General features: G+C 40.4%; 1 protein-coding gene across 1 annotated transcript in view; it reads left to right on the top strand.

The window, feature by feature from the left end:
* LOC121064567 (sickle tail protein homolog) overlaps positions 1-12,881 on the top strand; it is a 157,015-nt gene that overhangs the window by 127,457 nt on the left and 16,677 nt on the right. The window lies entirely within an intron of this gene.

Raw genomic sequence — 12,881 nt, 5'->3', positions numbered from 1 at the left:
GTGACATTATTTCAGGCTGACTCAGGGGGACAGATGTCTCCTACTAAATCATCAACACAAGTGTCTCAAGCATCTGCTTTTTCATTTGGAGACTTAACATTTCAGTGTTCAACAGGCCTGATCCTGCTTAAAGTGGTGAATACTTTCCTTTGATCTGCTTAGCAAGCAGATCCCACAAGGCAGCCTTACAGTTCGTTCACCCTTGTTTTGAAGGGCCCGAAATAATGACTAACACAGTCAGTCAGCCTTGAGATATTAATCCTTGTCCTCCCTAAGTTACTGCATGCTAACCCTTTGGATACTGTCTTGCAAGCAGTGTTCACCAGACATTTCTCAGGACTCCATTTGATGACATTCCCTGCATTCCTGGCATCTTTGCTTTCCTCCTATGACTCTTAGCTTTCTACACCTTTTCCCAGGGCCACTGCTCACTCCATTTAGGTTTAAAGTTCAAAAGCAACATGTTTGGCAGCTGTTTCCTTTCTCCCTGGTACCTTTCTCATTACAGTAGAGATTGGCTCCTGAAATCCATTTTTCTCCATGTAACATCCCGTCCTGCTCATACCTGCAGTTAATGGGGCTGTGCAACCATTCGTTAGCTGTGTGCAGTGTCCCAGCCCCATTTTCCACTCTCCTCTTTGGCCTCTAACATTTTCCACTTTTCCCCAGAAGAAATTACTTAAGCTCTTTTCTTGATTTTCTCCATATTGCCTTTATGTCTCTACCTGCCTCTGTTAATCTGTTTCTTTCTCTGTTAACCCAACCTTGACAAGAGTTGGTACCACTTCTATTCTAGCTATTTCATTTACAGCTCATGAAGACTTAATACCAGTTTCAGTAGGAGCCTCCCTTTGGTGTCAGACAGCAAAAACCCCTGTCATTCTTCCCCTCACTGGGACAGGCCCACCTCATGTAGGTCACCCTCATGCTTGTGAAGCTGGTCAAGTGCTGCTCATTCAAACCAGCTGAGGATCTCATGTACAAATGTGAAGTCACAGGCTCTGTACAACTCAATTTAGTAGGAGGTGCAGGATCCTATCTGCTGGCCAGCAGAGGTTGCTCAGAGCACGTTAGTTGAGTGCTCAGTTCTCTACAGCTCTTTAATTCTTAGTGAGTCCCATCCAAAGTTTTCTAATCTTATGAGGGATTTGCTTCAACTTCCTATTTTTCCCCTCACATGGGTTATTCGCTGTGATGCCTCCTATCTGTGGTACAATGGTGGAGTCAGCAAGGGAAGCAGGAGATGGGGGATTGTCACAGGAGCCCGTACCCTTGCTGCATTTGGAAGTCACAAAGCACTCTTTGAATTCGTTTCCCATCGTTGTGCACTATATATATCCACATGCATGCCTGCAGTTGGAAAAAAAAAAAAAAAAGCTCATCGACAATCTAGGAGGAAAGGAAGAAATAGATCATTACTGTTTTCCCTCTTTAAATACCCTTGAGGTCATCAGACTGCTGATGAAGGCATCAGTGTGGTGTTGAGTTTGGAAAGGAATATAGAAAGTTAAGAAATATTTTGGAAAGTTCCAAGTGAAGCCATACTTCAGGTTTGGAGTCAGACTCAACTGTCTTCAAATTTCATTCATAATAAGGTCTTTACGTGGGCTGCAGTAATGGTCTTGATTAAATTTCTCCTATATGGGCATGTCTAGATCTCCTTTGGGTGATCCAAAGTTTGCTGTATAACACTATGGAGGCCTCTTCTGCCTCCTGGTGCCACCTTGTGCAGGAGTCAGTGGATCCTTCTGCTGCACTACTGTTGTCGCTCTGTGTTTGTGTGTGGTTCATTTTTTTTTTTTCTGCCAGACTCTATTTATTCAGAGATTGCTGACTCAATCCTGCATCACACAGAGCAGATTTCAGAACAACTCTGGTAAGAGGAGGGAGGGACTTCTGGATCTAGGTGGACTAGTTTTATATATTCTAACTATGAATCCTCATCCAACTATTTGCTTTAGAATTAAAATAAACACATTGTTATGATAAAGGAGGGGGAGAGCAGCATTTTCCCTGAATTAGGGGCGGGAAGGGTTGCTGACTTTGTCAAGCATCCTCATTTCCTTACCCTCCCTTAGGTTGGAATGGATGTTACATTTCCTTTGGGAGTAGGAAAGTCCAGAGAAAGAGGATGCAATCGTAATTCCCCACTAGGGTGAAAGGGTTTAAGGAAATTGAGTAGCTCAAATTGGTTTTACGCAATAGCTTTAGGGAAGGCAACAGATGAACACTTTTGATTCTGCCATTCTGCAGAGTAATGTCCCTTCCGAAGTGTGGTCTTGAGATGTGATGCAGACCAAATCTCCAGCAGACATGCAGCGGAATTTTTGTCCTTTGGATGTCTCATGTGTTTGGTATTGAGATGGGATTTTGTCCTTAGAAAATCCATAGCTTTTTTTTTTTTTTTTTTAAATCAGAGTAGTTTAATTAAAGGTCAGACAGAACTTTTTAGGTTTGTGGGGTGGTGACATTATAAAAGAAAGAAAAAAATGTAATACAGTTTCAGTATTACTCAAACATTAGCAACAGACTGTTTTGTCTGTGTGGTTTGGAATTGGAATCCATCCAGTTGTTGCCGGAAGGCTACATTTAATTTGTACTGTTTGCATAAATGGCTTATTTGTAAAAATCACATTTTACTTGAACAATTCTAAATGATACATTTCTCATGGGGAGAAAAATGATCTATTGTTCACTTTAAATAAAACAGTACTGCCCTTCCAAAATATCCAATAGACAAAGTCATGAAAAATCTGAGTATACTTGTATGTTGCTTATCTCATCCCAAGAATCAACTCTCCTATGCCCGTATCCCCTAGGTTTGTAAAATTCAAAAGATTCTTTGAATTAGTCTCTTAATTATGATGTTGGCATTATAATTACTTGCTAAGTAAGATTCCTTAACAATAACGTCCTTGTTATCAGAGCAGTTGTGCTCCTTTGCCCGGTGCGAATAGTTGCACGTTCTGATCAGGGCAGGAGCAGTTGTCGTGGGAGCCTGACGCTCGCTGGGAGAGGAATCCAGTGCTCAGAGAAGGTTGTTTAGGGCACTGTGCAAAATCTCTTCTACCCCCACCTCCAGCCCATGGGGCAAATGTAGACTAAGGAGAATATAAGATGTCTGCCTATATAGACTCAAACATCAGCGGGCAATTTTTCCTCCAACTCGCATCTCATTCATGTGCTGGGGAAAAGACATTTGTTTGTTTTTTTTTTGGCCTTTAAACCCATTTTAGCACATTTTCACAGTGTATATTCTTTAAGATCAGATGTGGAATAGTAAAAAGACATGACTGGAGAATACTTTTTAATCATACCATAGTTTATCTTTTACTCTTTTGAAAATTGGTTTCATCAAGAATAATGTAATGTTTCTAAGTTCTGATTAAAGGATTCCATGTCTTTGTAGTAAGTGAGAAACCAACACAGTGTTGCAATGACTGCTGCTAACTCCAGCCAAGAGTTGTGTCATTGCTTTGGAAGAATGCATATTTTGCCACTTCTTGTCAGATATGGTTGCTAGATATACATTTGAATCTGTGTGGCTAAACTCTCTCCCATTCTCTTTTACCAGAGGAACATTTCCCATTTCTTTGACATACCACCATAGGTAGCATTTCTGAACTGAGTCCAGCAAAGTTTCTGAGAATATTGCATATTAACTATTGATAGAACATGTTGTTCCCTAGCACATATGCCTTTCCTTTACTATTTTTCAGTGCTCTCTTCTCTGCTCTTCTCTTCTCTTCTCTTCTCTTCTCTTCTCTTCTCTTCTCTTCTCTTCTCTTCTCTTCTCTTCTCTTCTCTTCTCTTCTCTTCTCTTCTCTCTCAGCATACCTTCAATATGTAGAGGTTATTCTCTTTTAATTCTATTGTTCTCCTTTTTCCTTTCCTGTTAACAATTATCTCTCCCCCTCCCCTTCTTTTCTCTCTTTGATCCACAGGTTTTGCAGTGCATGTTGGTCTCCCTTCATTCAGAACTTGACATTCAAAGGTACTTGATGAAAATTGAATCCTCTCAGAGAGTTAGTACTGTACTTTCTTTTTTCTGCACTCTGCTGTGGATTGAGTTTGTTACCTTTTAATTGTGTGTGGTTTGCATCACAACTAGTGTTCTCAGATAAATAAAGATCTGCATGTTTTTTCCCTCTGAAAGTGGTGTCATTCATATAGATTAATTGCATATGGGAGTGTGATGCATCCTTTGATGATTTTTTAATTCTGATTTTTCCTTTAATAGCATGATAGACATGAAGTCCACACTCTTGCCCTAGATAGTTGTTTTGAAATCCACCAACATTTGGTGGGAGGTCATAGATAAATAAGTGATTGCTACCAGCTCTCCCAATTCTAACTTCATTTATGTATTTATTACACATTTGGAACAGAGTTGAGGGATAAAAGTCTTTCTGCAAAGTTAAGGACAGATCTGTGGATGTAGGGGCAAATATTTCCGTATTTGATGTGCAAAAAAGCTTGGTTTCCAACTTGCAAATTGATCTTTTTGTGGGAATTTAAGTTGAAGGAATACACTTGCTGCAGATCCAAACGGGATAATGGCTGGAGAGCAGTATAGTGGGCCCAGCTAAAATATAAATTAACATTTAAAAGAGCCTCCATTGAGAAGATGTTAATGTTTCACATGTGCCTCTGCATCTTGGGGCAGCACTTTCCTTTCCTGACATCATCCCCTGCTGTCATGCAGATTTGGAAGTGTTTCCCTTTTGCTGCACCTTGCATCTCAGTGTAAGGGGGGCTGACATGAGGCCACAACTCTTCAGAGTTGTTGTTCAGATAGTGTGTGCACCTCTGAAGTTGCCTGTATCTCATCTCTTGGTCTATTGAGCTCCTCTTCCATTCCTGTATGACTTGTTACGTGGATGTCTGCTGCAGTAATGTTTTTTTTTTTTCCATTGGTGTAGTGAACATGCACACACCTTTTAGACACGTATGTGCTACTGCGTGTTTTTTTTCTGCAGTCAAAAGCACACCACACAAGTGCCAGGATAACACGTGTTGCAAATAAGGAAGGAGGCCTCCGAGCATGCACTGTGTGCAGCAGCTTATTTGCACCTGATTTGTCACTTCCCCACTGGGTTTGTTTTGACTTAGAAAATGTAAATGCACCAACAAAAATGCTGACCACAGGGAAGAGTGGGAGAGGCAGAGGTGTGAGGAGCAGTGAGGCTTCTCCCTCGTGTGCTGAGGAGATGGCCTGGAGGGAGGGAAGAAGGAGCACAAGGGCATGGTGACAAGTCAGCAAGAAGGATGAGAAGCTCAGCTCTTGCACAGCATCCCTGCTGCCCCTCCTCGGGACAAGCAGACCCATTCCTCCTACTCAACAGCCTCAGCGGTGAGGTCTTTTTTTTTTTTTTTTTTTTGGTTATTTCTAAAATAGCGTGTTAATGAAGAACTCCTTTTTCACTTTTACGAACACAGAAAAAACAGGTTTTTCCAGGACAGCTTTGAGCTGGAGCCTGCACCGTGTTCCTTTGCTTTGGGAAACAGACACCACAAAAACAGACCCTCCTCCTGTTTTCCCTAGGCACATGTGTGGGAGAAAAGGGATGGGTAGATAATCATTTTGTTGAATCAGAACACACCATCCCCTAGGTACATCTAGGCATCTGGTATTTATTCTTTTTTTTTTTCCTTTTTGCATGTGGTTTTAAGCGCGTAAGGATCTTTCCCTTTTAATCAGCATAATGACAGTTTTTGTTTAAATCATCCCTTTTCATCTTGAGCGTTCTCATGACAGTTCTGGGGGTTGTGTAGGTAGGAGTTACCTCACCCACTGCTGATGAAATGCAGCCACCTCCTGGATGGAACAAGGGGTCATTCTGTCCCATGAATGCTTCACAGTAGGGTTTTTAGGAGGGAAAAGAGAAACAGCTTCCAACTGAAGCTGCCATAAGATTTTAATTAAGACAAATGTTGGTGTCTAGGCTGAAATTTACAGATAACTTAAAGTAATAATAAACTGAGGCGATGGTGCAAGAATATGAGAGAGACTGGGAAAGAACAGATTTTGCTGTAAGCAAAATTGATGGGGCCATGGAAGGCTCTGCCGAGAAAAATGGTGAGGTGATCAGTCACTTTTTACATCTAGCTATCACATATAAATAAATACTTCATATCACATTAGAATAAAGCAGAGAGACATATGATTTTATTTTAAAATGAAAGATTCCTTTCATTCAGTGTGATTTTTGCTTATTACCAGTGGGTGACTATTTGTTCTGTCTATCATTTTACTTTAATTTCCACCCTAAAACCTCAGACTGGCATTTGTAAAAAGAAAAAATCCCAGGATTTGGGTAGAAACATACTGAGAAATATTTCTGTGCTTCAGCAAGGATGACTTGGGGTTTTTTTGTTTTGTGTTTTATATTTCGTGTATTCAAAAGAGATGCCACAGCATGTTGCATATTTCAGTCTGGACTTGTCTGGACCAATTAAGCTGCTCTTAGACCGGCTGCTGAGTTCCTGAGGGCAACATTTTCAAATGCAAGTTCCTCCAATTAAACATCTGAATAAGAGGTCTGGCAGTGTAAGTGCTGAGCACCTACAGCTTTTATTGCGCCTAATGAATATCTTTACTGCAAACACGCCGCTTTCCAGAAAAACAGGCTTCAATGCATCTGGGTGCTTACAATTAGGAACCAAAAATTGAAAATGTTGCTCCGTGTTAGTCCTTTATACCAGGGTTGCATGAAAAATTCCCCTGCTAACTTGGAGGATCACCCTTCCGAAGTGTGAGCCACGGTGCTGAGCGGGGAGCGCAGGAGTCAGCAGCCAGTGGACGCCCTGCTCGCTGATTCACCGGCCTCGGGATTAAAAGAAATGGGTTTTGGCAGCTCGCCACAGCAGGGAGCATGCAGCTGGTCACCAACGGGAGCTAGCAAGGCTCCTGGGAAAACATGCAGATTTTTCGGATGATTTGGATATCATTCCAGCCTAAAAATACGGCTGATAGATCCTGACACATAATTAGATGTGGTTTTTATCTGCCAGGTGAAAGAAACGGTGACCAGCATCAGCGAATACAGGGAGTGGTGATAAAGATCCTGCTACAAGCAGAGTTTTGTCTTCAGATAAATTCACAGAAAGGAGTAAAACCACCACTCGGTGTGGCATCTCGCGTTAGCCACCTTGCTGGGATGCCACCTTGCTGGGGCTGAATGCCACCAGGATTTGGTGCAGCACCTTCCTGTGACCCCCGGTGCCACAGGCTGAGTTATCTCCTGTGCTTTCTTTTACATTTCGTGTTTGGAATACGTAACTTACAGCCAGAGACATCCACTAGCATTTGGTCAGGCGTCAGGAATAGTGTAAATAACACCCACAGCATATTCATGGTGCTGAGGGGCAGTTGCCCTCCTGCTCTCTTCAGCCCTCGAGAGCAGGGCCGCTGTCTCAGCATGGTACCGTTTCCAGCTGAAGGAGTCCAAAAGGAACATGCCATAGGATTTTCCATCTCATAATTGTGAAATAATGCATGGAGAAAAGGGAGCTTGTCATGAAAGATGGTTTTATGTTGCATTCAGCTGCTGAATCATGTCCCCACCCCAGTTCTCCCAGACCAAAGATATTTCTCTTTTCACAAGTGAAAATCTTTTACAGGAGGCTCAGCCCGTTGCCTTTGTGTGCCTGTATGTGTGTGTTAGAGGGAGTATCCAAATGCATTCACTGCATAGAGGCAAAACAAACTTTATGTAGGTGTGTAAGAACATGTGGATAGTACCCATTTTCTCTCCAACAACAGTATGTCCCTAATAGCATATCCAGTCAAGTTAAAACCTTGTAGTGGTTATCATATAGGACCCAAAGACTCCGTATCTTTGGGAGAAGCAGGCTCTTCCTTAAGACAACCACAATTCGGATCTGACACAAATAGGATGAAGAAATATTATTGTTATGGTAATAAGAGCACATGTGCTGTGACAATAATTCAGAGTTAATAAACTCATCATACGTTAAATGCAGCCTGTCTAAATGCACATTTGCAGTCTGTCACACATCCAGTAGTCATCTCTGGCACAAGTCACAGCAGAAATAGTTTATCTCTAAGTCCAGAAAAACAGGTTTCCATTTTTCTTTTATTTTTTCTTCTTCCTTTTTTTTTTTTTTTTTTGAAATGTCAAAAAGACACTCAAATGTTTGTTTTGTTTTGCCTATGTTCAGTGTGTTCTTTAGAGCACATGCTTAAAAAAGAGGTATTTTACTAGGGCTGTACTATTTTTTGATGTCTTTGTTTACCATTTGCACACTGCCAGGAGTGCTGGCAACTCTGAAGATGTGTGTGATAATATTCTTCTCCTAAAGAGATAACTTTCTGTCAAGATAAAGTTCCTGGAAGTTCCTGGAGACAGGAAATACATTTCATCTCTTGATCAAGAGATGAAATTAAATCCTTCTTCAGGTTTAGGGGACGTAACCTACTTTTTTTTTTTTTCTTTTTTTTTGTCTCTAGAAATGCATTAAGCAAATTTGCAGGAGAGATTTTTGAAAAGGTAACAAGTGAAAACAATTTGTATATAGAGATTAATATGGTGTATAACTGTAAAATGAACATAGGATGTTATGAAGAGCAGAGCAATAGCACTGGGTAGACCAAAGGATGAGGGGATTCATGGAGGCAAATGGGAGCAGGGGAGCAGAAGCAGCAGCTTGCGAGGCTCTCAAAGAGGGATGTCTCTGGTGTGACTGCTGGCTGTATGGCCAGCACTTTTCCTTAGTCAGTCACCTTCTGGTTTCACTGCTCGTTATTTGAAATTTTACTGCATTTAGAGATCCCTGGACTTTTTTTGAATCTTTTTCGGAGTCAGTAAAACTACAGCAGATACATGAGAAGTACATACTTTGGACAAGCTGTAGCAGGCAGACGTCAGTCGTGAGGCATGATTAACCATGGTTTTAATTCTTGATCAAATCCCAAGAGCAGTTAGAAAATACTGGATCTTCCGTAACTGCTACCTCCATGTGTTATACTCAAATATATACTCTGAAAAGGTTACAGAGATGTATATCCTTGCATACTAAGAAAGTTTAATAAAATAGTAATCGCAGAGCAATCTGTAATTACATATAAGATTTCACCAGAATTTCCGTCTTATTTTGGCCTTTCCTTTTTGCTGAGTTTCCTACCCAGTGTTAGAACAGACAAGATCTTTTTATCAGAGAAGTCCTTAAGTAGGTTAAGCTCTACTCAGCTGGCTGAAAAATCAGGCTCATTGCACAAAGAAACATTCAGAGGGATGTCTCCTCACATATAGCTGTGGGGAGAAGACCATTGCTGACTGAGGAAATTGTAGCCTAAGCTGTATTGGCACAGGGAAAAAGAGCCCCGCTGCCTGCTTCTGAGCCTGCTTCTGGTTTGGCGCATGTATCCCAGAGGTGTGGCTAGGAAAGTGCTGGCGTTTCCTTGGTTTTGCATGCATGTGTGCAGTGTCTGTTTACAGACGTCTTGGTTTTGGGTGGTTCTACCTCGTTGTGAGCATCTTGACCTTTCTTCTCTGTTGAGTATTATGTTTTTTGCTAGCAGGCTTATTAAAAAGGCAGCCACCCCAGCACAGTAATGTCCAGTTCATTGCTTTTACTGGGTCTATGCAACACGCAGTTATGGTGTCACCCTGCTCCAGGGGCAGCTGTCCACACTGTGACTCTGCCTGGGTTCTGATGTTCCCTGAAACATGGGCTATATGGTGAATGTTTATTTTGTAAATGCTTATACTGCACACTAGTTCCCCAAAAATGACTAAAGGGACACTTCTGAAATACTAAGTTTTTGAATATTTTTTTAAATATGTTTGTGAACGTATTTAAACATATGGGAAAATAGATAAGGTATAATTTATTAAGTACTTCTTGGTCACCTGTCTTATTTATTTGATTTTGGAGTCAACGCAGTGAATTGCACCCCCCTACAAGGTCTGGGTAATGCCGAACGTTTCTGCCCCTCTTTCTCTGCAGCTATCTTTACAAGTCCTTGCAGTTTATGGCTCCATAAATGTTGCTTGTCCTCTCCCCACTTCATGGGCTGGTTAAGAAACGCTGACTAGGAATGTGCTTGCTTATTAAGTAGCATTAAGTCTAGTGCTCGCTGCCAAGAATAAAATTGATTTCTTATCAAATACATACTCATATCCACGTTATTTGAATAGCCCCGTTGTTATTGTTTGAGGATTTTTTTTAATCTGTTTAAAATTCAGAATTTCACCTGAAATACAATGGTTACATGAGCTGAGCATGAGAAATAGCTTGTAACCTTTCACAACCGGTATTTGTATACAGGTAGATCGCAATAATAGCTTGCATTGGTTTTACATTTATGCAACTCCATTTTCAAACATGGAAATAATGTGGATTTATACCATATTAAGAGGAGGTCTGAGCTTCATGTCTGAGCAGAATCCATGATGTGCCTCTGCCATGCTTTGGTAGGCTCTGTTTTGCCTCGTGGTGTTGCAGTTTTGGGGCTGTGGAATGAGGACTGCTGAAAGGTGTGGGGTTTTTTTTCAGTCCAGGGAGGTGAGATGCCATATGTTAGGTCCTAAAGAACTGCTCCAGGGACAATCAAAGAAACATAACATTGCTGAGGTTGTCTCCACCTGTGCATTGGCAGGACACAGTGGTCAACTGCACAGCTGAGATTGTGTCTAGTTGCTTGTGGTAATGGAGTATCCCCTTACTGCTAAAATATGCACCTGTTCATATGTGTGGATAAACTACGTGCAATATGCAACTGCATGTCTCAGATGTCATCAGGGGATTCAACTCAAAGAGAAAAATAAACGAAAGCAAAGCAAAATATGCTTGATTCATATTCTGAGAATATTTTTTCTTAAAGAAACCAAAATAATCCCCTTTCCAACTAAATTCTAAAATTAATGATCTCTTGCAGGTTGATTTTGTTGTTTTTCTTTGCATCCGGTTTTATTTTTTAGTTATGGCTTTCTATAAAGTGAGAATTCTGATATACCTTGTAGTTTCCTATTAATGGATACACACAGATAAGCTATTAGTAGTACAAGGAGTGAAGAAGCTGTAATGACCTGACTTGTTTGTACTCCTGTGGTATGCCTGTGTAAATGAAATATTTCAGCAGTGATGGTTCCCAAGCCATTTTGGAAAGTTGAATGAAGAAATACTGAGTAATCACATTCTTTCTCTGTGTTTGCAAGTCACTTGTCACCTCTGTAAGCTTTCAGGCACAAGTCCCTGTATTTACAACCTGCAGACTAGTGCTGACCATGGAAGAGGCACTTCAAAGCATACTTTAGTTTACTGAGAACAAATGTTGTTAGCTTTAACTCCTGCAAAAATTCAGTGCTCTTGAATAACTTCACTGCGGGACATTGGATAATACCTAATATTTTATTATTAACATTTGAGAAGTGAAAAGTTCTGGAGGATTTAGCTTTCTCTTGAGGTATTTCTAATTTATTATAGTTTGTGAGCAACTGGACAACTTGGCAACAACAAGCTTCTATAGCCAGCTAATGAAAATCTAATAAAAGTTAAAGTTCTTCATACATTCAAAGTCACACAGGGAATATTAGGTAATCCATGCTATTGCTGAAACAAGCTCACCTCATCTCACTTAAAAAAAAACACTGAAGGAACCAGATGTCAGCAAGATATGTCATCTTGGCTTTTCTGAAAGAGGCAAAAACATTTCTGGATCTTGCCAGCATCTTCAAATCTAGAGTTGAAGTTGATTTTAATGCAGGGGATGTTTAATGTACTAACATCTGACCTTAAATGATAGGGAAAAGAAAAGCATAGGCATTTTATGACATCTTGTGCCTGGTACTGATTATAGGCCTTTATAAAGTTTGTATTTGCATACTACTTTTGGGACAGAGTGAGCTTGCTTTGCTTTGAATTTCTGCTTGTACAATGTCTGTTCTAGTTTGTAGTGATAGAGAGTTTGCTTGAGAGACTGGAAAATTATTCTTATAGAGTAATATTGACTCTGGTGGAGGGAGTTTCACTGAACAGAGCAAGCATTACTAAGTATATTTCTTCATGCAACCCCTCCTTGTAGAAGGCACTTACAAGATCACTTATAGTCAGCAAAAATTGTTCAGGACATTGTATCTCCTATTGAATGTGTTTTTATTACACAGATCTTACAGTAATAAAGAGTCAGTAGAAGTGCCCAGAAGAAACCCTCTCTCTCCTATGAGACACTCTGCTTTTTTGGATACCATGTTTAGCGGTTTAGTAATGAGATTGCCCAGTAAAAATCGTAGTTAATTTGGTCAGTTAATGAAGACATTTCTGATTTTTGCTGATGCAACTAAAACCAAAATAATTATTTATGAATTTGAGTAGAAATGTTGGATGGCTAATTTGGCCTTGCTGCATGACCTCTACCTTACACAGACATCACAGCAGAATATATTGAGATTAATAGCTTATGACTGCATCAAAAAATTTCTTTGTGGGGTGTTTTTCTCAGTAGACTTATCAACGTAAGAGTAGTGTTTTAAGTTTTTCTCTGTTATAACATTAACTGCAAATGGTTTAAATGACATTGACATGCTATTGTGCTACTAGTGTCCTCTTTGTACTTCCATACACTGAGGGTTTAAATGCAAATTTAAGAAAGCACAGTGAAAACCTTTCTGATCTTACATGTTCAGTAAGTGCACGCGTGTGTGTGTAGACATGTCTATGCTGTAGTAGTTATTTGAGCAGCAAGGAATGGCATTACCATACGTCTCTTCAGCACATCTTGTCCTGAGGGCCTTGTTAGCAATAAAATTTGCAACGTGGATGTACAACAATAAAAACCTTAACAGAATACCCAAGGACACCACTTTCTTAAATAATCTACACAGAAGTGACCTTCAACATACCAGTATTTGAAGAAG

This window comes from Cygnus olor, chromosome 2, assembly GCF_009769625.2.
Source record: "Cygnus olor isolate bCygOlo1 chromosome 2, bCygOlo1.pri.v2, whole genome shotgun sequence".
Lineage (NCBI taxonomy): Eukaryota > Metazoa > Chordata > Aves > Anseriformes > Anatidae > Cygnus > Cygnus olor.
This window is presented reverse-complemented; position numbering and strand designations above follow the sequence as displayed.